This window comes from Canis lupus, chromosome 15 (assembly GCF_048164855.1).
Source record: "Canis lupus baileyi chromosome 15, mCanLup2.hap1, whole genome shotgun sequence".
NCBI lineage: Eukaryota > Metazoa > Chordata > Mammalia > Carnivora > Canidae > Canis > Canis lupus.
The window spans coordinates 594,751-617,569 of record NC_132852.1 but is presented as its reverse complement, the minus strand read 5'-3'; the positions used below and the strand labels follow the sequence as shown (position 1 = coordinate 617,569).

At 42.4% G+C, this 22,819-nt stretch overlaps 1 long non-coding RNA gene across 2 annotated transcripts; it reads left to right on the top strand.

Moving 5' to 3' along the window:
• The first annotated feature begins 988 nt into the window (after positions 1 to 988).
• LOC140604547 (uncharacterized) lies at positions 989 to 22,188 on the top strand. 2 transcript variants are annotated; one of them, XR_012007350.1, is made up of 5 exons: positions 989 to 1,234; positions 4,755 to 4,919; positions 11,301 to 11,486; positions 21,348 to 21,627; positions 22,012 to 22,188. It is a non-coding gene; the product is annotated as an uncharacterized lncRNA (long non-coding RNA). The 2 variants fall into 2 exon arrangements; XR_012007349.1 differs by having other exon boundaries at positions 4,749 to 4,919.
• The last annotated feature ends 631 nt before the right edge of the window (positions 22,189 to 22,819 follow it).

Below are 22,819 nucleotides of genomic sequence, written 5' to 3'. Positions count from 1 at the left end.
TCTTCCTGTTGAAACAAAGAAATGACGACACCTGGGTTTCAGGCTTGCGGCAAGAATTTTATAAGCACATATGCACACTTAACAGTTCCAGGTACATGCAAATTCCTAAATTTTTAATTAAACAAATGGAAAATAGTAAAAATAAATGATCATTAACTTAGTTGTAAAATACTTCTATTTTAGGCATCTTATAAATAACACACATGCATAAAGTGGACAAAATGCTAATTCACATACTGCAAACTAACTCTTCCGTGCCATCTTGCTTTCAGAATATGGTCTATATGTTTCCTATGCAATAATATACCTTTACGAACTTCTCTCTACATTAGAAAATTACTCAGAATGTTGGTGAAAATACTGCAATACTAAATCTTTCAGTCAGTAATCAACATATGGAACGATGAAATAACTGAAAATACTCAGAAGAAAAGGTTCATGTGGGAGACACCGAGCTCTCTTGCTGATCAAACGAGAGATAGGCAATGAACACTGGGTGTTATATAAGATCGATGAATCACTGACCTCAACCTCTGAATCCAGTAATACATTGTATGCCAATTATTTGAATTTAAATAAAATTAGAAAGAAAAACAAAAGAGAGATAGGCAAAGCTAAGATGGGGATTTGGCCAACGGGTTTTTTTTTACACTATTAAAAACAACAACACTTCCTGAGTCAAGTAGATGCGTTTGCCCAGGCGACAGCTCTCTACCATACTCTGGTATGTGTTTGGTTGTGTTATTGGGTTTTTTCTTAGTTGATTACAAATTAATAGGATAAGTCATAAGCCACTGAAGTCTTGAATTGTCATATTTAATATCTGTCGTACTTCTAAAATTAGTCCCTAAATGCAAGGAAAATTTGCGGGTTTCCTTTGCTATTTGTGTGCTTATCACAAATGTATATTGTTACATCACCCCATGTCATAGTGTTACATACTCCTCTGCGTGGGCATGTAGACCTACCCACCTCAGTCTACCTCTGTTGTGACTGCCAACATCCCTGATACATTCCCTTCCTTTCAGTGGCAGAACAGATCCTGCTTAGACGTGACAAATATGTTAGGAGTTGAGATCCTACTACTAAGGATCCACCTACTAAGTTCAAAGGCTCTTTAATTTCCATGAATGCGCATGTAGATCAAGGAGAAGGGTACTACTGTCTTGCGTCAATGTCAACCACAGTTCTGCAGCTCCAGGGTTCGGAGCTTTCTGGGTGACAAGGTGACAAGGTGAACATGTTACATGCTTTTCATTCTGAGTGTGGTCCTTCCTTAGGACTCTCTCTTAGACATTATCCGTTTCCTACTCTCTCTCCTCTTGTCTATGATAAAGTTTGCATAAGTGGGGCCCAGGGAGCCCCCAACAGGTGCTGTGCCTCACACCTCACACCTGCACAAGAAGAAATAGAGAAGATCTGAGTATGGGAGGAATGCAGAGGCAAGGATGGGTCAGCTCTGGAGACTAGCCTGGATCAGACACAGGCTTGCTCAGAGACCACAGGATGATCAACCCAGCTCATCATGGATCTCGTCCTTAACTACGGCCTCCCCTTAGTATCTGAGGTTTCTCTGGCTGGCTCATCAACTGATAAGGGAAAAGGGAAAAGTCAAAACATAAAATGTCATTGAGGAACAAATTATGTACAGCTCAGTGCATGTCTGGTACGTCTGGTATTAACTGGCATGACCCACCCTGCAATGCTGAAGTCCTTAGCAAATACACCCAGGACACTGTCTCCAGCTCCTCTGTTTTTCCACTGGATAATCAGTGCCTCACACTGGACTAATGCAGGTCTCAAAATTGGCCATTTTGTTCCACATTGTTTCCTGGGCTGGAGTGGATTAAGCTCACGAGGAAGCAAGTGTTGATGAGGCCACATTCCTGAATTCCCTAAGCAAGGGTCATTGGGCGTGGAGGGGAATTCAGACCCTCACTGGCTGCCCACACAAAGGTGAGCTCAGCTCCTGAGCCGCAGTGCAAGTGTTTGCAGGGTGACAGAGTTGGAATATATGTGCTCCGGGGAGCAAATCTTGACATTTGATTCCAGGGATTTGGGCAGACTTTAGTTTGAACAAGTGGTTTATCTTATTTCAAGATCATAAGCAACACATTTTTTTAGCATTCATGTTAATACTTTTTAGCTCCACAAATATTTATTGTATTTTTTACAGCATTTTGAGTGGTAGGTTTTCCATAAATAACTTTTTATTTTCCATTATCCTCTTGGCATTTTCTCATTACTTCATAGCATAATGATTTGGGTTTTGATAGTGATATTAATTGGATGTTATGTTGATAATGTATTATTCATGCTACTCTTTTGAAAAGGAAAGTTGAATTTATAAACATGCATTCACTTATCAAAAGGATATTATACACAAAATCAAATAGAAAATATTTTTTAAATAGAATTATTTGAAATCAAATATTGGTTTGATTTTCTAATTTCTTTCCTTTAGGGCAAAAAAAAAAAACTATCATGTCACCAAATGCTTCTCATAATCAATTCTTGTTATTAACGTATGGTTTCCAAGAGAAGTTATGATGTAATCACAATTAATACTGTAAAATATTTTCCTTCCTTTTTATCTTGACAGTTTAAATCAACTCAGTATAACATGATGTACTAGTTATTTAATGTTTGAACATTATAGCTCGACCATTGTTTCTACTTTCTTATTATATTCAAAGTATGTCTGACCCACAGTTTTGAAGTCAGAATTATGGATTTTAATTACACAAGCAATTGGAAATTGAGGCAGGAAATCCAGGAGAGAGCCACGGGATGAAGATAGACTTAGAAATCTAAAGCATGCACATCTTCACAATAAGTATATTTTTAAGAGCATGTGGCATAATAAAAAGATTAGAAGAGAAAATCCTATGTTTTAAAGGGGCATCCCAACAGATAAGAGGAAAACCCTGAGTGCTGGACAGAGAAGCCCCCTGAAGAGTTCACTCTCAGAAGTGCAAAGTGAAAGTAATGGTCAGTCGTGGTGCTATTGGACTGCCATTAATTGGGACGATCTTTAAGATAAGAATCGCAAAAAGCTTATTGTATCTACGAATAAGAACGTATTTTATGACTTCATTGAGAAAAAAAAAAAGAGAACACAACTATGGGTTGTTTGGGCAGAAACCAGAGTGAGTGCTTGAGATTGAGACATGGTGGGAAGTGGAGCCAGAGCTTGAGACCTGGCAGGCGATGCACGGAGGCAGGGCTACAGGCGGGCGGGCAACGGAGACAGTGTGCTCAAAGCTGTGCTCCTCGGAGTTCATCCTTGAAGAGGGGGAGAAAGGAGAAAATCTAACAGAGCCTCTTGCAGTCAGTTCGGTGCTATAACGCGTTGCCACACACGTGGTAGCCTATAAACAGCAGACATGTATTTCTTACAATTCTGGGTGCTGAGAAGTCCAAGATCAGGATGCCAGCACGGTCTTGTTCTGGTGGGAGTTGCCTTTCTGTACCAGGGAACGCTACTGGCAATGCATGTGGCTATGCCCCTCCATGTAGAAGAGTTTAAGAAGTTGTAAAAGAACTATAAGAGGCAAAAAAAGGACCAAACCAAACAACACAGAAACTGACTCATGGATATGTAACCAGAGAAGGGAAAAGGTGGGAGGGGGTGAACCAGGGGATTAAGAGGTACATGTTTCCAGCCATATAAATTTATAACTAGGTTTTGGGGATGTAATGCTGAGTAAAGAGAATACAGTCAATGATTTTGGCATAAGGGCAGCCCGGGTGGCTCAGCGGTTTAGCAATGCCTTCAGGCCAGGGCCCGATCCTAGAGACCTGGGATCAAGTCCCATGTCGGGCTCCCTATATGGAGCCTGCTTCTCCCTCTGCCTGGGTCTCTGCCTCTCTCTGTGTCTCAAATAAATAAATAAATAAATATTGTCATAACCCTGCCTAATGACAGTTGGCAACTGGACTCATCGCGGCCAGCATTTCGTAATGTATAAAAATATGATGCCCGCCTGAATGTGATGGTATATTGTATGTCATACATACTCAGTAAAAAGAGAAGTTCTGAGTAGCCACATACCAGCTTACTTGAAAGTAGCAATTTCTTTGAATCATTGAGAAATGGATTTGTTGGACAGGGCATGGAATGTGATAAGTGGTCATGGATATTAGTGAGTGACTAATGTAATGGAATTTGTGTTTGACAGAGAAATTCAGGAATGTAAGCAAATAAATTCAACATAGATTCCCTGGGAAGGAACAGTGAAAATCTTAGAATTGTACATAATATTGATAGATTTTTTTTTTTTTTTTGCAAGAGGACAATGATAGAGGTAATAAGAATGTACCTGAGTTATTTTTGGAAATAGTCTTTATCCCAAGCAAGAGGAAACACTGCCCTGAGCCTCCGGTTTTAGAGGCCCTCATGTATAAGAACCCCCAACACTTCCCCCAACGCACAGATATGTCACAGAACCTGTGGAGCACCCACACTATCACTCGGAATCACTTCTTGGTTCCATCCTGGTGCACCCAGGGACCGGAGCCATCCAGCCTCATGATGACTACCATTCAGACCCCATGATTTTCCCTATGACTAAAATGAAAGGTGACAGTGTCCAGATGTTATAAGGACCCATGGATTGTCCTGAAACATTATCAGAGATGGATACTGGGTTGTGGGAGTGATCTGAGCAGCAGGGGTTTTTAAGTAAAATAAAAGGCAATTTATTTATTTTTAAGAGATTATTTATTTATTTATTTATTCATGAGAGACACAGAAGGAGAGAGAAGCAGAGACCCAGGCAGAGGGAGAAGCAGGCTCCATGCCGGGAGCCCGATGTGGGACTCCATCCCTGGTCTCCAGGATCACACCCCGGGCTGAAGGCATCGCTAAACCGCTGAGCCACCAGGGCTGCCCAAGAAGAGGCAATTTAATTAACCAGGTAAATTGTTCCTTTCAGATAACACGAATGCAACATATAATTACATAACAAAGCATCATTCCTGCTCATCTTGCTAAGCATTTATTATCTTGCTGTATTTCGTATTGTAATATGTGGCTGCAGACACAATCACAAATAGTGTATGTTTTCATTAGTTGCACATAGAGGATGGAAAATACTTGGCAACACTAAACAGTTCATGTTAGTCTTAACTTTGTATGAATATAGGTCCAGAAAGAATATGAATGAAGCACGACACCGATTCTTTATGTTGGCAACAGGACAACCACTGAATGCTAGAATTAAGAATACTTTCATAAAATTTTAATAAAAGCTAATTAGAAATCACGGATATGCATATATGATTGCGGAATATGCATCCCATCCTCTGTCTTGACAAATTCGCTATTTTAGACAGAAGGTCTACTACGAAACAGAGCTTTCCTTATATATGAGCCCTGAATATCGTTAACAGAGCTTATTGTACCCTTCAGAGGCCACTGCAGCCTTCCTGGTGCCCAGTCCCCCATTACTCCCTTCCATATGCTCTCCAGCCACGTGCACTGCCATCTGCATACAATAGATAGATGATAGACTGAATAAATGACAGATTGATGGTGGATGGATGATAGGATAAATGGTGAAAGTTGATAGACATACATAGATGATTACATACAGCCACAGAGACTCAGAGATGACAGATGATAGACAGATGACGCTCTTATGCTCCATGTCTTTGTTCGTGCTCTCTTGGTTCCTCTTCTAGATCTACAAATTGCCCATCTTTCAAATCCAAAGATCTTCTGTTCTCTGCAGTTTTCACAGCCTGAAAACCCTCCCACCCAACTCCTGCTAATCAATCCCTTCCTCTTTGGAGCAACCATATCCATTTATACATAATCTCATGAAAGCCTAACATCCTGCTTGTTAAGGTCTGAATGTTTGCTTCCTGCCCACATTCATATGCTGAAAACTTAATCCCTGGTGTGATAGTATCAGGAGATGGAATTTAGGACATAGGATGGAGCCCTGATGAATGGGGCCAGCGTTCTTATAACTGAGGTCCCAGAGATCTCCCTCACCCCTTCTGCCACGTGAGGACACCGCGGGGAGGCACCATCTATAAAATGGGAAACGCATCCTAATCAGATCATGAACATCTTGGTGGCTTGACCTTGGACTTCCTACTCACCAAAACTGTGAGCAGTATAATTCTATTTCCTCTAAGCCACCCAGTCTATGGTATCCTGTTACAGCAGCCCCAAGACCCTGCCCTCTTTGTTTCTTAACAAGATAGATTTGCATCCAATAATAGAAATTATTCTCTAAACAGTGGGGCTGACTGACAGACAAGCGTTTTGTTTAGTTACGTCCTAGCAACTCTGAGACCACATTGAAATGAATCTTAAGTCGCCAACAACAGCACGGAAGAGTCAACAAACGCTTGCCCCGCGCCTAGGCATATAGCAGTAAGCGAAGGAGATGGAAACCCCTACTCTCAAGGAGCTTACATTCTCGTAGCAAAATTTAAAAAATAAAATAAAAAGGCAAAAAAAAAAATCTGTTAGGTGGAGAAAAAATAAACCAGAAAAGTTACCAAGATTCATCTCTTCTAGCTTAAGTAGACGGTAGTGGATGTGTTCCTGGACGACCGCGGCGCTCAGCCAACGACCCCAGCACCCTTGCAGTGCAATCCTCACGCAGCTCCCTCCACTGCCATGTGGACTTGACTTTGACTCATTCTGACCAACAGAATATGTCCCCGATGGGCGGTCACTCGATGAGATGCCTTTCATGTCGAGCCCCCTCTCCGGCTTTCTCTCCGGGGAGGTCAGCTGCGTGACATGAGGCAGCCTTGCAGAGAAGCCCTCCTGAGGAAGTTGGCAGATCTGCTCAGGGGCTCCCCGGGGGTCTGCCAGCAAGTGCGCGGCATGTGAGACCCTAAAAGCCCGTTCTCCCCTGGTTCAGTCTTCAGGTGAGCCTGTGGCACGACCGCTACTGTGGCTGTAACCACCAGAGAAACCTAGAGCTTACGGGCCATTGTGTCATGCTCAGATTCCTGAACCACAGATCTGTGAAATTTTGTTTATTTTCAGCCACTCAAGTTTGGGATAATGTGTCAAGCAGTAAAAATAACTAATACCATTAGCAACCCCAAGTTCGTAGGCAATGAAGCCATGTGGGTTCCTGGGAGCAGCCACCGGTGGAGCATAGGGCAAGCAGGGGGCTGCTTGGGTTTGGTTGGCTTCTGTGAGGAAGAACGGGCAGGGCAGCCGTGCAGCTGTGAGAGCTAGGAGTGGATGAGGCCAGACAGGGAACGGCCGAAGAGGTGGGACTTCACCTGCCAGCGCCAGGGATGTGCCTTTTCCTCCGCGGGCCTTGGAAAGCAAATGGAAGCCGCTGAAAATATCTGCATTAAATTTCACAACAGATGTGCTGTGGCCACGTGTTAAGTTTCAATGTGATCACTTCCTCTGCAGTTAGAAGAATAGGGTTGAGATTTCCTGAGAAAGACTGAGGAAGGGTCAGTGGGTGGGAACAGGGAGTCTGGGTGAGATCAGGCGAATCTGGAGATGCCTGTTAGACACCCAGGAGGCTGGTCTCCTATGCAGCTGGATTTACGAGTTTGGTTTTCAGGGAACAGCTGGGTTAGATTTATAAGCCCGCGTTTCCTTAGCATATCAATGGCATTTAAAACCCCAAGTGTGGTTGAGACCACATTGGGAGGGAGTGGGAATACATGTAAGTGGAGAGACAAACAATGAGCCTTAAAAAGAGGAACAGAAGGAATAATCAGCAAAGGATACTTGGGTGGAACAGCCAGATAAAGAGGAAGCGAACTACGTGATTGTAGGGCTGTGGGATGCAAAGGAAGAAGGCACTTCAAGGAAGAGGCGAATGAATTGGACCAAATGCCTGAGTTGTCTTTTTCCTTTCTTTTTCTTTCTTTCTTTCTTTCTTTCTTTCTTTCTTTCTTTCTTTCTTTCTTTCTTTCTTTCTTTCTTTCTTTCTTTCTTTCTTTCTTTCTCTCTCTCTCTCTCTCTCTCTCTCTCTCTCTCTTTCTTTCTTTCTTTCTTTCTTTCTTTCTTCTTTCGAGACATGGGGTGGAAGGGCAGAGGCAGAGGGAGAAAGAGAGAAAGAATCTTAAACAGGTTCTACACCCATCAAGGAGCCCAATGCGGGGCTCCATCTCCCTCTCCTGAGATCATGACCTGAGCTGAATCAAGAGTCACGAGTCAGATGCTGAACCGACTGAGCTGCCCCGACGCCCCACCTCTGCGCTGCCCACTAAGTAAGGCTTGGATGTTGGCTTTTGGATTTAGCAACTGGTCACAGGTAACCTTGCCAAGGAGCATTTTAGGGAAATACTGGGCCCAACTAAATTGTGTTCATAAAAGATCACATTTATTCTCCTCATCAAAGTGTGGCTTCTACCACCAGCCTTTCAGTCATCTGCAGACTAGCCCTGGGTTAGTATGGAGGCCCATGAGCTACATCCGTCACAGTTTTTTGAACTTTGACTATTTGACAGCAGCTACCACTCTTTTATGGATGTGCTGGATTCCTGTCCCAAGATGTCCATGCTTCTACCCTGGGGCGGGGGGGGGGGGAAGCTCTCCATGCAGCCCCCCCCCCCTCAGTCCTGAGTTCCCTGTTTCTTGCACGACATCATGATGCACTTTGATGTTGACTCCACAGTAGCCGCCGTGTGGTCCAGAGTCTTGCAATGATTCGGTTAGTGGTTTTGGTTTCTTTCTTTGCTCCTCCGTTTTTAAGACTTCCAACTCATCACTGCTAAATTGACTTGATTCCAGCCACAGCCCACCTCTTTGCTGTCATCCCATAATTTCCCAGCCAAACAAACAAAAACAAACAAGTCTGCCTTCTTCTCTCTCTGTTGTACAACAATCACCTTGTGTGTAGGACTCTGTAAAGCAACGCTCGGTGAATTCATAAGGCGCGTCAAGGAGAGCTTGAGATGTTATCGGCTGCTGCTAGTACTCAGGGTGGGAGAGGATGCCTCGTTGAATAATTATACATTTGGCAAGTCCTGTTGTAGTTCATTGTGGAACTCTACCTGTAGAGAACCCAAAGAAAGATCTGGGAATGTGATGTGATGCTAGCACATTACCAGCCACATCTCACCTCCCCTACAGAGGAAAAAAAAAATGGAGTAGAAGAAAGTTGAATTCCAAATTTTGGTAAAATTTGACATCCAGTGAGGAAAAAAAAAAAAAAAAGTTAGCTTACTATCATTTGATAAATGAAAGCAAAGAGGGTTATTACCTGGGTAGATTCAGGAAATGTCTGCCGTTATTGGCTGGGCTTGGTTTTTGCAGACTTACCAATCTAATGTAACTTTGTTTTATCCACAATTTATCAAAGCATTTGGAGAAGGAAATAATACATTTAATATTTGCAAAGCTAGATTAAGTCTTTGCCAAACTACCTTTTCCATCGAAAGTGGTGCCTGTCTTGGAATTAACACATGAGTGCGGCTGATGGTGTTGAGAGGCTGCTGCCCACCCTCCCTCCACACAACCCCGCTGGCCGGGAGCTGGTCAAGACCAGGGGTGCACAGAAATCACATTCGCCCGAGGCCTTGCCAGCTACGAGCGGTTCTCCCTGGGTTTTCTCATCAGATTCAAGTTCATTGCTTAGATTAAAATAAAGTCTTTAGTATAACCAGAATTATTTTTGTTAGCTTTTTTCATGTATTTCATGAATATGCGTTTTTTTTGTAACACAAGAGGAGACATGCTATAAAACACCTCTTGTAACTCGCTTGACTCATGAAACAACTCATCTTGTTGCTCTTCTCATATAATCACACTGAGATATCTTTTGTTTTTTAAAATCTGTATTGCAGCCTGGGAAAGTACCATAATTCCATTCATCATTCTGATACCGGTTGATATTTGTTTTCTTTTCTATCTTTTGCTATTCAGAAAGTACCATAAACTTCTTGTATAACTCTTCAAATATATTTGCTTCTGCTCCACAATGTATGTTTTTTAGGCAGTTCACTCACACAGAGCTTAGAGATGCTTTCTGCTGTATTTCACTTTAATGAACTCTGAGACAGGTCAGCTAATTCCCTTCACATAACAAGTAAGTTTGCCCTGTGTTTTGTCACCCGGTAAGTTTAATTTTATGGTTCCGTTTCACACAGAAGCATACTTTACGAACAATAAAGTGATAAAAGCATTCGGTTAAATTATCCAGGCATAAACTACTCCCAAGACCCCAGAGGGTTTCCTCATGCTGTTCACACTCCCTCCTCAGCGCCCACAGGAAACCACCCTTAGGTTTTCCCACGGCATCCGTTCTTCATGATGGGATTGGATAATGTGGCTTCTTCTGTATCTGCTTTCCTTTTCTTAACGTGATTTGTGAGAATTATCCATGTTCTTGTTTACAATTAATTTACAATTAATTCCTTTTTATTGTTCAATCTATTGTGTGAGTATACCATATTTTTCTTAGCTTTTCTCCAGTTACTAGACACCTAGGTGGTATCCAGTTTTTTAGTATTTTGAATAACATCACAACAATTATCCTTGTAAAAGTCTATTTTGGTAGATATATTTTTTATTTGTCTTGGGGAATCATCTAGCAATGGAATTTGTGGGTTTTTTTCAAGTACTTTTTGATATTTGCATAGATGTTTGGGGATATGCATTTTTTCAACTGGCTTACAAGCTTTATAATGTATTTCCTGTATTTTTTTTTTCTTCTTACAATTAGAACTAATAGGTGGGCAGCCCGGGTGGCTCAGTGGTTTGGCTCCTGCCTTTGGCCAGGGCATGATCCTAGAGACCTGGGATCGAGTCCCACATCGGACTCCCTGCATGGAGCCTGCTTCTCCCTCTGCCTGTGTCTCTGCCTCTCTCTCTCTCCTCTCTCTCTCCCTATCTGTGTCTCTCATGAATAAATAAATAAAATCTTAAAAAAAAAAAGAACTCCTAATAGGATACTTGAGCCATATCTGTGATTTACAGATTTTTAGAGAGGATCTTTGCCTCCTCACTATGAAACATAGAAGTAAATTGGTATCTTCCATGTCTCCTCTTTCCTACTTTTTCTTCCAACTCTTAATACATACTGAATTTAGCAAGGTTCATGGCCTTTCCCTCCTGTTATAAACTATAATTACCACGAGTGTTTAGCTTTAGTCTTAACTCATATGTTCAGCGTTGAACGTCTGTTTCTAAATTCAGTTCATTGGTGTGATTTCATCTTTTGGGGGGAACAATGTAATAGTTAACACTACATTTTCAAAAAAAAAAAACATATCTAAGCTTCTTTATATTTATTAAGTCTTTTAATCTCAAGGCCTCCCTGAGTAATTTAGATGCTTACCCTTATCTTACTTTACAGATCTGGAGGTTTGATCAGTGGGATGTGAAAGGATCGTGAGAAAGTCTGCAGAGCTTCCAAGTGGCAGATGCATACTTGCGATCCGCCATGATTTCTGAGCCTGTGCTGTCTTTCCAAGTGAATGCAGGGCTTACCAAGGCTCCCTGAGTTCCAGTGGGCCACATGGCTTGTCCACCATCAAATCAGGTATGTGACTAACTCCCTGTAAGGTCACCTCAGCCTGTGGAGAATAAGCCAGGAGATACATTCCCCAGATTCTGTCTGTGCAGTCCTAGGGGAGCATGTGCCTGCCGAGCACTTGGAAGGAGAGGCCATTGCTCTCCATGGGGAGGTCAGGGCTCTCAGATTCACAGGGACTTTGTGGTATGATTATCAAAACCACCCACTTCGCTGTTGAGGTGGAGCTGGTGGTTGGGAGCTTTCCAGAGTTTTCTGTTTACTGTGCTATGCTCTGCAAGCTCATGGGAACCACTGCTTCAGCCTCAGCTGATGGAGCTTGCTTCTTTGGCCATCCCATTGCCGGCCCTGAGTCCCTACAGGAAAACTCACAGGTCCCTTCTGTGATCTTCGTTGCACATTGACCAATACTGTTTGTGATGCTGGAAGTGATTTCTACGGAGCCCTCAGACCTGATGCACTAGTTTTCTATGGCTGCCGTAACAAGTCATGACGAACTTTGGAGGCTTCAAGAACACAGACTGATCATCTTGTAGCTCTGAAGGCCAGAAGTCCAATATGGTCTCACCAGGCTAAAATAAAAGACTTAGTTCCTTTTTCAGAACCTGAGGGAGTATCACATCTTTACTCGTGTGAGCTGTTGGCAGATTTCAGTTCCTGGAGGTGCAAGAGTCAGATACTCCTCTCCTTGCCGACTGTCAGCTGAGGGTCATCTCAGCTTCTTACGGCCAATTCTTGACCCTTGGCCTTTCTTCCATGTTCAGAGTAACAACATGGGGGAAAATCCTTCCTTCTCCTAAACCTCTTCTCCTTCTCCTACCATCTTGTCACTCTCACTCATTCTTTATCTTCTTTCCACTTTTAAGGACTCATCTGAATATACCAGACCCATCTAGATAATCCAGGATGATCTCTCCAGCTCAAAGGTCTTAACCCTAATCTGCAAAATTCCATTGCCTGGAAATCAGGGTGCAGACATCTTTTGGGGACATTTATTCTACCTACCATGGGTGGGAATCTGAAATTGGATTTCTGATATGATTATATTTGATGAGAATAGTGATTTCGTTGTTGGTGGAAGTGGTCATCTATGACATGCACATTAATACAAGATGTTTATTTATTTTATTTTTATTTTTATTTTTATTTATGATAGTCACACACAGAGAGAGAGAGAGAGGCAGAGACACAGGCAGAGGGAGAAGCAGGCTCCATGCACCGGGAGCCCGATGTGGGATTCGATCCCGGGTCTCCAGGATCGCGCCCTGGGCCAAAAGCAGGCGCCAAACCGCTGCGCCACCCAGGGATTCCCAGATGTTTATATTTTTACTTGGTTTCATGTGTTCAAAGAAACCTTTGGGAGACTAAGTGGCTATTGATGTAGTTGTTTTTATTGCTAATATTAGCAACAATACAAGAAATGTAAGGGATAAGTACTGTGGAGTATACTGGCTGCTGCTTATTCCAGTCGCCAAAAGAAAATAAAAAGAACTTTTCCTCTAACTCTGGCTATGGATAAAGAACCAGACAAGACACTTATATGACTGTGTTGAAATGCTGCCTTATTTTTCGCTGTCATATAGCCAAGATCTCTGAATATAGAATTCTGGGCCAGACCACACAGGTGAACTACAAGGCAAGGTGGATTGACAATGTGACTCAGTCTCATAATGTATGAAACTTATTGTTAAAAAGTAGGATCCTAAAGATTAGAATGCTAAGGTTTGGGCACATTCCAATTTATACATTTAATATAATTTAATACCCTAAGTAACTGCTAAACCTCTTTTGCTACTAGAAGGAGTTCTTGCCATTCTGAGAGGGTTAGACTTCTCCTGGCCCTACGCCCCAGCCCCATGACAATCTCAACTGAAGGAGTTGCCTTGAAAGAGATGACTATTGTCCTCAGGCCTGTTTTTACCACCTCCAACGTCTCTGTTTCCAGACTATAGCCAGACTCAAATTCCGGCCAATTCCAAGAAAAGAGGTAAAATGATTTACAAGAGAGGTAATTAACAACCTAAACTAATTGCAACTAGTTTGCAATTATCTTTAATAAAAGCATAGACAATATATATAAGAATGATCCATTAGGATAAATAAGGGCATAAAAAGATGATCTGGGATCAAAGTAAATGCGTTTATATGGATATACTGGCAAGAGATTCTGAATTTGATGGGTCACCTTGGACAGCTCATAGTTAAAATTTATTTGGTGAGTGTTTGAAAATCATACCCAATGTGGCCTACATTAAATTAAATTAATTAAGTTAAAATAAATTAAATTAAAATCTCCCATGGTATATTTTAGATAAAGCATCGAAAGACTTAAAGAAGAAATACAAGGGTAGACTGGCTGTGTTACCTGCCCCCGCACATAGTGATGCCCTTGGTATGTCCAGAGGGTACAAGGCACTGGGGCAGGCGTCAGCATTTCCAAGCACCGTTGTGGCACTCGCTGGAAGCCAGTGGAGACAGAAAGACCTCCGTCATTGATGTGACTTCCTCAGTTCCTGGAATGGTGGAGGCGCAGAGCATCACAGGCTGAGCTGCAGAAACTGACCTCCAGTGACAACGTGAGCACAGCAGTCAGAACAGATGAAGGAATGATTTGACCCAGAAACATTTTTATCAGTCATTCAGTGATGATGATGCCCTTACAGTTACAGAGCAGGACATAGATACTAATGCCCTTCCTAATGAGTGTAACCAGAGACTCACTTTGGTGAACAGAATGAGCCATAGACCCTCACCCAGCTCCAGGCTGAGCGTATTTACAGACCCAGAAATCCTAAAAGAAAGAGAGAGGCCAAGCCATTTTGAGAAAGAACCTTGATTCTGTGATCACAAGTATATGTTTTAAATATTCCTCCTAACATGCCCCATGGGAACTTTAAACATCTACAGGATGGCTGTGTATCAGGAAATGAAGAGCACCTCATGGTCACCAAAAAGCAAAAACCTACAGTAGATACACAGAAGATGAAGGAATACAGGCACTTTTTAGCTATGATTACAGAAATGATATTTTTGTTGGATCACACGAACACTGCCCTGGTCCCTGGTATGTAGCTATTGATCTCGAAATTGATTTTTCCTTTCTGCTTATTAACAGAGGACTTCCAGAAGCAGTTTGCTTTCATCTGGTGTGGCCCAGCAGTACGACTTCACTGTGTCGATTCACAACCAACTCCATTCTCCAGCTCTCCGGTCTACGGAGATATTGACCGAGCTGCTATTCCAAAAAGCATCACACTAGCCATCTACAAGATTAAGGGATACCTGCTGCATCTGGTCCCCTAAAATTTTCTCTGCATTTTCTCTGGATTCTGGATTCTTTGGATTCTGGAGGAGATACATATTATGTTGCCCTGCCCCATTGACTGATTAACTCACTGAGTCAGACCGCTGGGGAGAAGCATTGAGCATAGACACACAATTCAGCAGCTCTGGGCTCCCGTGAAAGCTCCTGCCCGCTGCAAGGAGGAGTGCTTTGGAGAACCTTGGGCAGGTCCCAATAGGAGAGTCACGGCATCAAGCTAGGGTTTAGAAGAAGAGTTGGGTCCTCTTGTGCAAAAATCTATTCTCTTTCAGGAAAATATTTCTTCAGTCACCCCAGGCCCTGGTAAGTAGCCCAGGATAACAAGTTACTATGTCAAACAACCCAAGACATCCATCATAAACTGGAAGCTCTTTGAGCTACCAAGCCATAACCGTAGGTATGCACCGCAGGACCCAGTCGCCAAGTCAGAGTGATACACGCACAGGCAGGATCAGGCTGGCCCGAAAGACACAGGAAAGCACAAGGAAGTGAATCAGGTAAATCTTACTCGAGTGGTTCATGGGTAGAGGTCCTCAGTCTGGCTATTGCTCTGTGAACCACTACTTACACCATTGGTGTGACAAAGTACAGCAGTGCAAGGAGCATGTGCCGGAATGCAAATCAACTACATCCGTGTGCATACTGTTCGGTTCACTTAGCTTTTTTGTTTGGTGGCAAGTCCTTCTCATTAGAGGGCACAGGGCTGTGATTTGTAGTCTGTCATAAGCTCTTAACTTTGGGACCAGTGGGACTCGGAGCAACATTCATTTGGGACTTGGTGGCACCTGTTTCTGCTATACTGACACCCTTCTCTCCATATTCATTTATGGCTTCTTGAAAAAAAAAATTAAGACCATTTTACTGAAGACGAAAGAAAAGGAGTCCACTTGCTGTCTTAGTACCAAACAAAATAGGATGCTCCCAAAATTACAGAAAGGAAGGAAACCCCCCTCGGTGGGTAGCGCCTGTTGTTGCTAACCCATGGAAGAGAAGTCACTGCTTGGCTGATGGTGGGAAACTGAAAAGTATGGAGATGAGAAAAGGTTTGGTCCAATGGTTTAGGCAGAGAGTTTGACGTGTGGGCGTGAACATGTGGGGACATTTGTTCCCATGTACACAAGTGATCACCAAATGCGTCCAGCGACGGCGGGCACACTTAATAATCAAGGCGGCACAGCTTGTGTGTGTCCATTAATGTCTTTCCCCGTCCAGAGCTGTCCTTGAGTGCAAGGGACCTGGTATTAGCAATGGCATTTATGAATGGCTCACCAACAGACTTCCTGTCCCCACGGTCAACATGGGCACTGTCATCGCAGGGTGCAGCCTGTTCCAACGGAGACTGGCTCCGGCCCGGATGCACTGATTTAGTTACGCTTCCTTATCTGGGGTTAGATACATACTGAGGTCACCTATTCTGAGTTCCATGTCCCAGGTGATTCAGTTATCCATCCTTGGGGTCTCTTCACTGGCCTTCCTTGCTATTCTGTCATGTCTTCCCCTTCCCTTCTTCTTTTTTATTCTCTTCCACTCACATCTCTTAAGCATGTATCCCTGGTCTCTGCCTCTTGGTTTTCTCAGCCCCAAAGGCCACACCATCTCTTTGGGAGAACTCCATGTTCCAGGACGTGTATTCCACAATGTTCTTCTCTACCCCGAAGTCAGGCATTCTTTATGGTTCGTGGCTTTTACTTCACTCTTCTCTTGATATTGTAAAGAGGTACTTTTAACTCTCTCTCTCTCTAGTGTCATGGCTTTTATTTCATCTTTATGAAGAAAAATGCAATAGAATTTACCTTATAGCATTTTTTACTTTGGCGCTTTCCCAAATCTGTTTTCATTTGGTACCTAAGATATTTGCATAGTATAGGAAGATATTTAAGGATTGGCCAGGTGAAAAGCTCAAGGATGAGTGTAGTATCTATCTATCATCTATCTATCTATCTATCTATCTATCTATCTATCTATCCATCTATCTATCATCTATCTATCTATCCATCTATCTATTATATGGTAGATAGGTAGAGAGAGAGATAGATATAGATAGATATGATAGAAAAATGTGTGAATTCTATCTTATTAATAGCTTAGAATAAAAAAAGACTTGAAGATTTTAGTTACCTCTTGTTAATCATGTTTTCTTGCTTCCAAAAGAACCAGTGATCTTAGGATGCACATCGACAGCTATACATGGAAAAAAAAAGAAAAAAGAAAAATAAGTCACCCAAGATAAAACATCAATAGGTGGTGGTGATAAGATCTGACCCAGGGCTTCCTGACTGCAAACTCATGGGGTTTTCACCTTTGCCTTTCAACATAATGATGGGCGAGACCTTGTTTCATAGACACTAATGTCATTCAATAACAAAATGTGTTGCACAATACAGCGATTTACTAAGTGCTTTGGAATGGAGGCAGGTCTGAATAAATTATCTGGGTGATCTGACTAAAGACAACCAAAGTTCAGATTATTTTACAGAGATATTTATTCTGGATTCAGAAATTAGAAGGATTTTTTTAGTGCACAATAGTAGAATCTGACAAACAATTGTTTCTTCTTCACAGTTATCCATCAAGATGTTAGGAAAGACACAGCTTAGGAAACACACAGGCCTCTTTCACTGAATGACTTGGTTTAGCTTTTCAGAGCCATGATTTAAAAAACTCCATAGGTCAGATTTTTGACAATTTGCATCAGATTAACTTAGCAAAATTTAATGTCAACGATTTTGCTTTCTCACTTAAATGCCCGGGTATATTTAATACTCTTTTCTCTGGAAGATGGCTCTTGTAATCAGCAGGCATCATTTCTGATTCCAGAAGGACCTATTGTCCATATTACTTTAGGAAAATTTTCTTGTCTCTTTGAAACTCAATTTAAAATGTGATTCTGTGAGCCATGTGAGGATAAAATATAATTAAATGTCTAAAAAATAGTCATTGTATTGCTTGATGTTTGGTGGATTTTTTTAAGTTTGTATTGATCATGGATTGCTGCACATCCGGTGAACCCCAACAATTAGTGGCTTCAATCAGTACGCATTGTATTTCCCTGGATTCTGTAGGGGGAATGTTCTGCTGGCTGTGCCTGGCGTCATTTATGTGGCTGACTGGTCATAGCTCAACCAGGACTGGGTTGTCTGCTGCAGCCTCACTCACGTGCCTGCATCATGATGCTGGCTGTTGGTCCTGCCATGCATTTCCCACCATTTAGCCTGGATTTATCCATGTGACAGGGAACAGCTTCCAGAAAGGAGAGAGACCACATCCAATGTGCAGGTGCTCTACCCCTCGTTTGCATTGACCACATCAAGTCCTGTGGCCCCAGATAGAGTCCTTGTGGAAGGGGACCACCCGAGGACAGGATTCCAGGGACGTGATTCATCAGAGGACCTCACAGGAACACCCACCCATGCTCTTTATTTTTCCTGGGAACAGTCTCACACCCACTGAAGAGGATAGTTGTGGCCTACACTATCTTTGAACCCTAGAAACAAATGCCTGTCAAGAGTTGCTTCTCTCATCTTTGTAGCTCTTAGGATCGTCACGAAGATTGAAGTTAGTGACAGGTGTAATGTAGTTTAGCAGCACCTGGCAGAGAGTAATTATGTAATATAAGTAGTACCAGCCCGTTGTCCTCTTTCTATTGGGCTTTGAATTTGTATTTTTATACTGTGACTGCACCTCTTTCATTGTTTCTCTAATATCAGATTAAGATTTGTTTTTTCTAAAATCTGTATGGCCTCTCTCCCCACCTGGATGTTAAAAATTCTAATTCTGGGGGCATCTGTGTGGTTCCCTCAGTTAAGCATCTGACTCTCAGGTCATGATCTCAGGGTTGTGAGACTGAGCCCCATGTCGGGCTCCCCACTGAGCATGGAGCCTGCTCGGGATGCTCTCTCTTCTTCTCCCTCTACTCTTTCCTCCTCACATTCATTCTCTCTCTCTCCCTAAAAAAATAAAAAATAAAAAAATAACGATTAAGATAGACACTCATCTGATTAAAAAATATTCTAATCCTGGAAAACCAGGGCAAACAACAAGGCAGAATAGTGAAAAAAACAGAAAATTTGTCAAGCATCCTGGTATAAACTTATTTATATAAATTTACATCTATTACATGTAATTTTATTACATATAAATTATAAAATGTATAAATAATGTTTACTTAAATTTATATTATATTTATATTAATATGCCAATATTTAGTTTTGTATAAATTATTTATATAAACTTATATTTACTTATATAAATCTATCAAGATTTACTAAATATACATGTCCTTGAACAAGACAGCATCAATGAATCTTAGTTTCCTTACACGTAACTTGGAGCAATAATATTGCCTCTGCCAGTGGGTTATCGTAAGATTCGACTGAGAGAGTGTATAAGAAAGCATTTTGTAAACAATAAATCATTATGAAAATTTGCATCTTCATCATATAAAATTTTATTTGTTCTTCCTCTAAGAAGCTTTCCTTGAACATCCCTGCTGAGGTAAAGACCCTGTTCGTTGATCCCAATGCAATACCCGCACATGTTGTCAGGGCATTTATGACATTGTGTTGAAATTATGCATGTAAGTCTATCTCTTCTGTTAAAATATAAGCTCCGACAGGCCAGAAACCCGTGTGTAGATCTTTATTTCTGGATCTGAAAGTACACAGAAAATATACAGTGATAAGTACCTACTAGGTGTTCAGAAATTATCAAATTAAGTTCAGAAATTATCAGAATGGAAGAGCATTCAACTGGTTCTAAAAGGACCAAATTCCATCATCTAAAATTTGATTCTTTGACAAAATCAACCTAATTGGAGGTCCACACAGGATCTTAGTCATGGCAGAAGGATTGAGGAGAAAGGATGTGTAAGTCAGAGCCCATGCCTTTGAGGAGTCTACGATTGGGTCAGTGATGTAGACATATTCACGAATAAAAAAAGTAGGCCGAGATTAACATTATAAACTTCTGATAGGGGCGCCTGGATGGCTCAGCTGGTGGAGCGTCCAACTCTTGGTTTTGGCTCAGGTCATGATCTCAAGGACCTAGGATCAAGCCCCGCAGACTCCGTGCTGGGCAGGGCGTTTGCTCGAGAGTCTCTCTCCGTGTCCCTCCCTCTGCTCATGCATGTACATGTGCTCTCTCTCTCTCTCTCTCTCAAATAAATAAATCTTTTAAAAAATTATGATAAGTATGTATATTATTTGCTGGCTTGGTTGAGTATTAGGCACTTAACTCTATGAAAGCTCAGTTAATCCTCATAACTATTCTCTGATATACAGAATATTATTTAAATTTCATAGATGGATTAATGTGTTCATCCATCTATCATCTATCAATGAATAATTATGAATTGCCAACTTACCGACACATATGGTGCTGAGCTTTGAGAACTTAGTAATGAAAAAACAGTCTCCTATAGACCTTAGCACGGCAAGAAAGAATGATTTTAAAAAGAAACATTAGTGAAGAGAATGGTAGGGAGTCTATTGAAAGCGGCCCAGGTAAGAGAGCTCGGAGGTCGATGATGTTGCTGTGGCTACTTGCACGTCCTGAAAGTGGGGGACAGGACATTTCCGTCATATACCCACAGGCACAAAGCGGGGCCCGGCAGGATTCAAATCTACGAACGGCGCTCCCTAAACCACGACTTACAGAAGTCTGGTAACCAAAATATATTATTTATATTTTATATTATTATAGTATAGTTACTCATGTGAAAGTAGAAAAGCAGGAATCTCTCTCTTGAATAAGAAAACACCAGCAGTGCCAGGAATTCAGTGCACGGCATCCAGCAGCCGGACCCAGCACCCCAACCTTGGGCTCTGGGGGTGACCCGCCTGACTTGGCCTCCCGCACGTCCACGCTCACGAGAGGCGGCGTGGGCTCTATGTTTTGTGTGCTGAGACCCCGAGCCCGCCTCCCATGGGCCTGCAAGCTCGCAGATGGACAGCCAGTCTGGAATTTACCTGCAGCCAGGCCGTGACCTTTCACTGGGGTCACCCAAGAGGCGCGTCGTCAGGGCCTCTCTGAGGTCATAAACCATGGGCGGCTTAAAATGCAGTGATTGGGACTCCCGGGGGACTCAGGGGTTGAGTGTCTGCCTTCGGCCCAGGACATGACCCCGGGGTCCCGGGATCGAGTCCCACGTCAGGCTTTTGCATGCCTGCTTCTCCCTCTGCCTGGGTCTCTGCCTCTCTCTCTCTGTGTGTCTCTTGTGAATAAATAAACAAAATATTTAAAAAATAAAATAAAATAACATAAAATAATAAAATGCAGCAGTAGTAGCTTCCAACCAGCCTGTGTCCGGACCCCCTTAGGCTGTGGAGACTCGGGGAGCTTCACACCAGCGCCCTCACGCCCCGTCTGCCCAGTCTCTGGTCCAGGGCCCACTCCTCAGTCTCCCCCAGGGGTGGGGAGGGGACAAGAGGTGGGTGTGGGATGCGGGTGTCATGCAAGAGCCGTGGGGAGACCGGGCCTGGTCCCCGATACGTCTGTGTCCCCACAGAGCGGCTCTGACACATCTACGGCTTGCTTTTTGTCCGGTGTAGAATGGAGCTGGCCCCCCAAAGGGGAGAAGCACACGGCTGCACACTGGTTGCTTGTCTGGACCTCCGCACACCTGCCCAGCCCAGAGCTGGCTGCTGCTGGGGCCCCTGGAGGACGTGTCCCCACGGGCCGTGTGTACACGGGGGCAGGGAACCCACGCATCAGACTGGACTCCTCTCTAAGCGGACAAAACCCACACTGCGGCTCTGCCCACGGGAGCCCCTGGGCCTCTCCCCATCCCTCGTCGCTTCAGCATCCAGTCGTCTAATTAGGAAGTTCCCGGTGAGTCGCTGAAACCCTCACCCTCGCTGGGACGCGTTTAACCTGCTGGTGACTTACTGGTGAACGGGGCGGAGTGAGCTTGGGGGGGGCGGGGGGACTTACAATCATTATCCCCTTTAAGCTAATTACTTGGAAATAAGTGATCCACTCAGGAATTAGAGGAAAGGGGAAATATTGTTTTGTGTATCTAGTTTGTGAAAAAAACAGAAAGTGCAGCTCATGAATTCATTATATGTCTAAGTAATAAATGCGATTTTTCCAAACACTGTATTAAAAGTAAAACAGTTCACATATTCAATTTGCAACTGATGCAAAAAAACGAATGGCTTCATTAATTATAACATACATTTTATCTTTTTCCTTTTTTTTTTCCTTTGATTTCAGGTGGAAATGAAATTGAAGGGGAAAAAGCAGCTAGAATTATAAAGGCAGAAACATGAAGATAAAAGAGGGCCATTTTTTAAAAAGCAGCATATAAATTGCTAATGCTACATTCTGATGTTCACGTCACGATCTCATGAATAATCATTAATGAATAGAAATGCCTCATTTCAAGGAAAGTTGGAAAGTATGAATAAATGCCAACACTGATTTTTATCCCTTCGTTCTGTATAAAGAAAATTGATTTTAACTCTTTTATAGATTCGTTATCCTCGTTATCAAAAAATATATGATGTGCAATATTATTCTAAAAATTTTACTATTTTGGTCACAATATACTGATAAAGTCAATTGAAAATTTTAAGACACATACTGATAAATTCAACGTACACGGGAATCAGAGTTTAAAATGGACTCATGGGCACTTCAATTGCCCTCAGATTCACGATATAAAGGAACAATTTTATTTTTTATTATTTTTTTTAACAATTTTATTTTTTGTCTATTGATCCAAAGCTGGAAAGAGACACAAAGGGAACGGTTGTCTATGGGAAACCTACCCCTGAGAACTTAGGCTACATTTTGCTTATTTCCACAAGGGCACGTCGATAGGAAAATACGCCTCTATTTTTGTTTTACATCTAACAACGTGATGAAGCACGTTCTAAGGCTCAACACGAAGTACAAATATTCACCGTCTGGTTTAGAGAGTGAAGCCTTTGTATTTCATTTTAGGAAGACTTTGTATGAGCTTCCGGAGAGTGGCCAAAGCCTGTCTTACCTGCTTTCTTTTACTTTTGCTGTTTTTCAC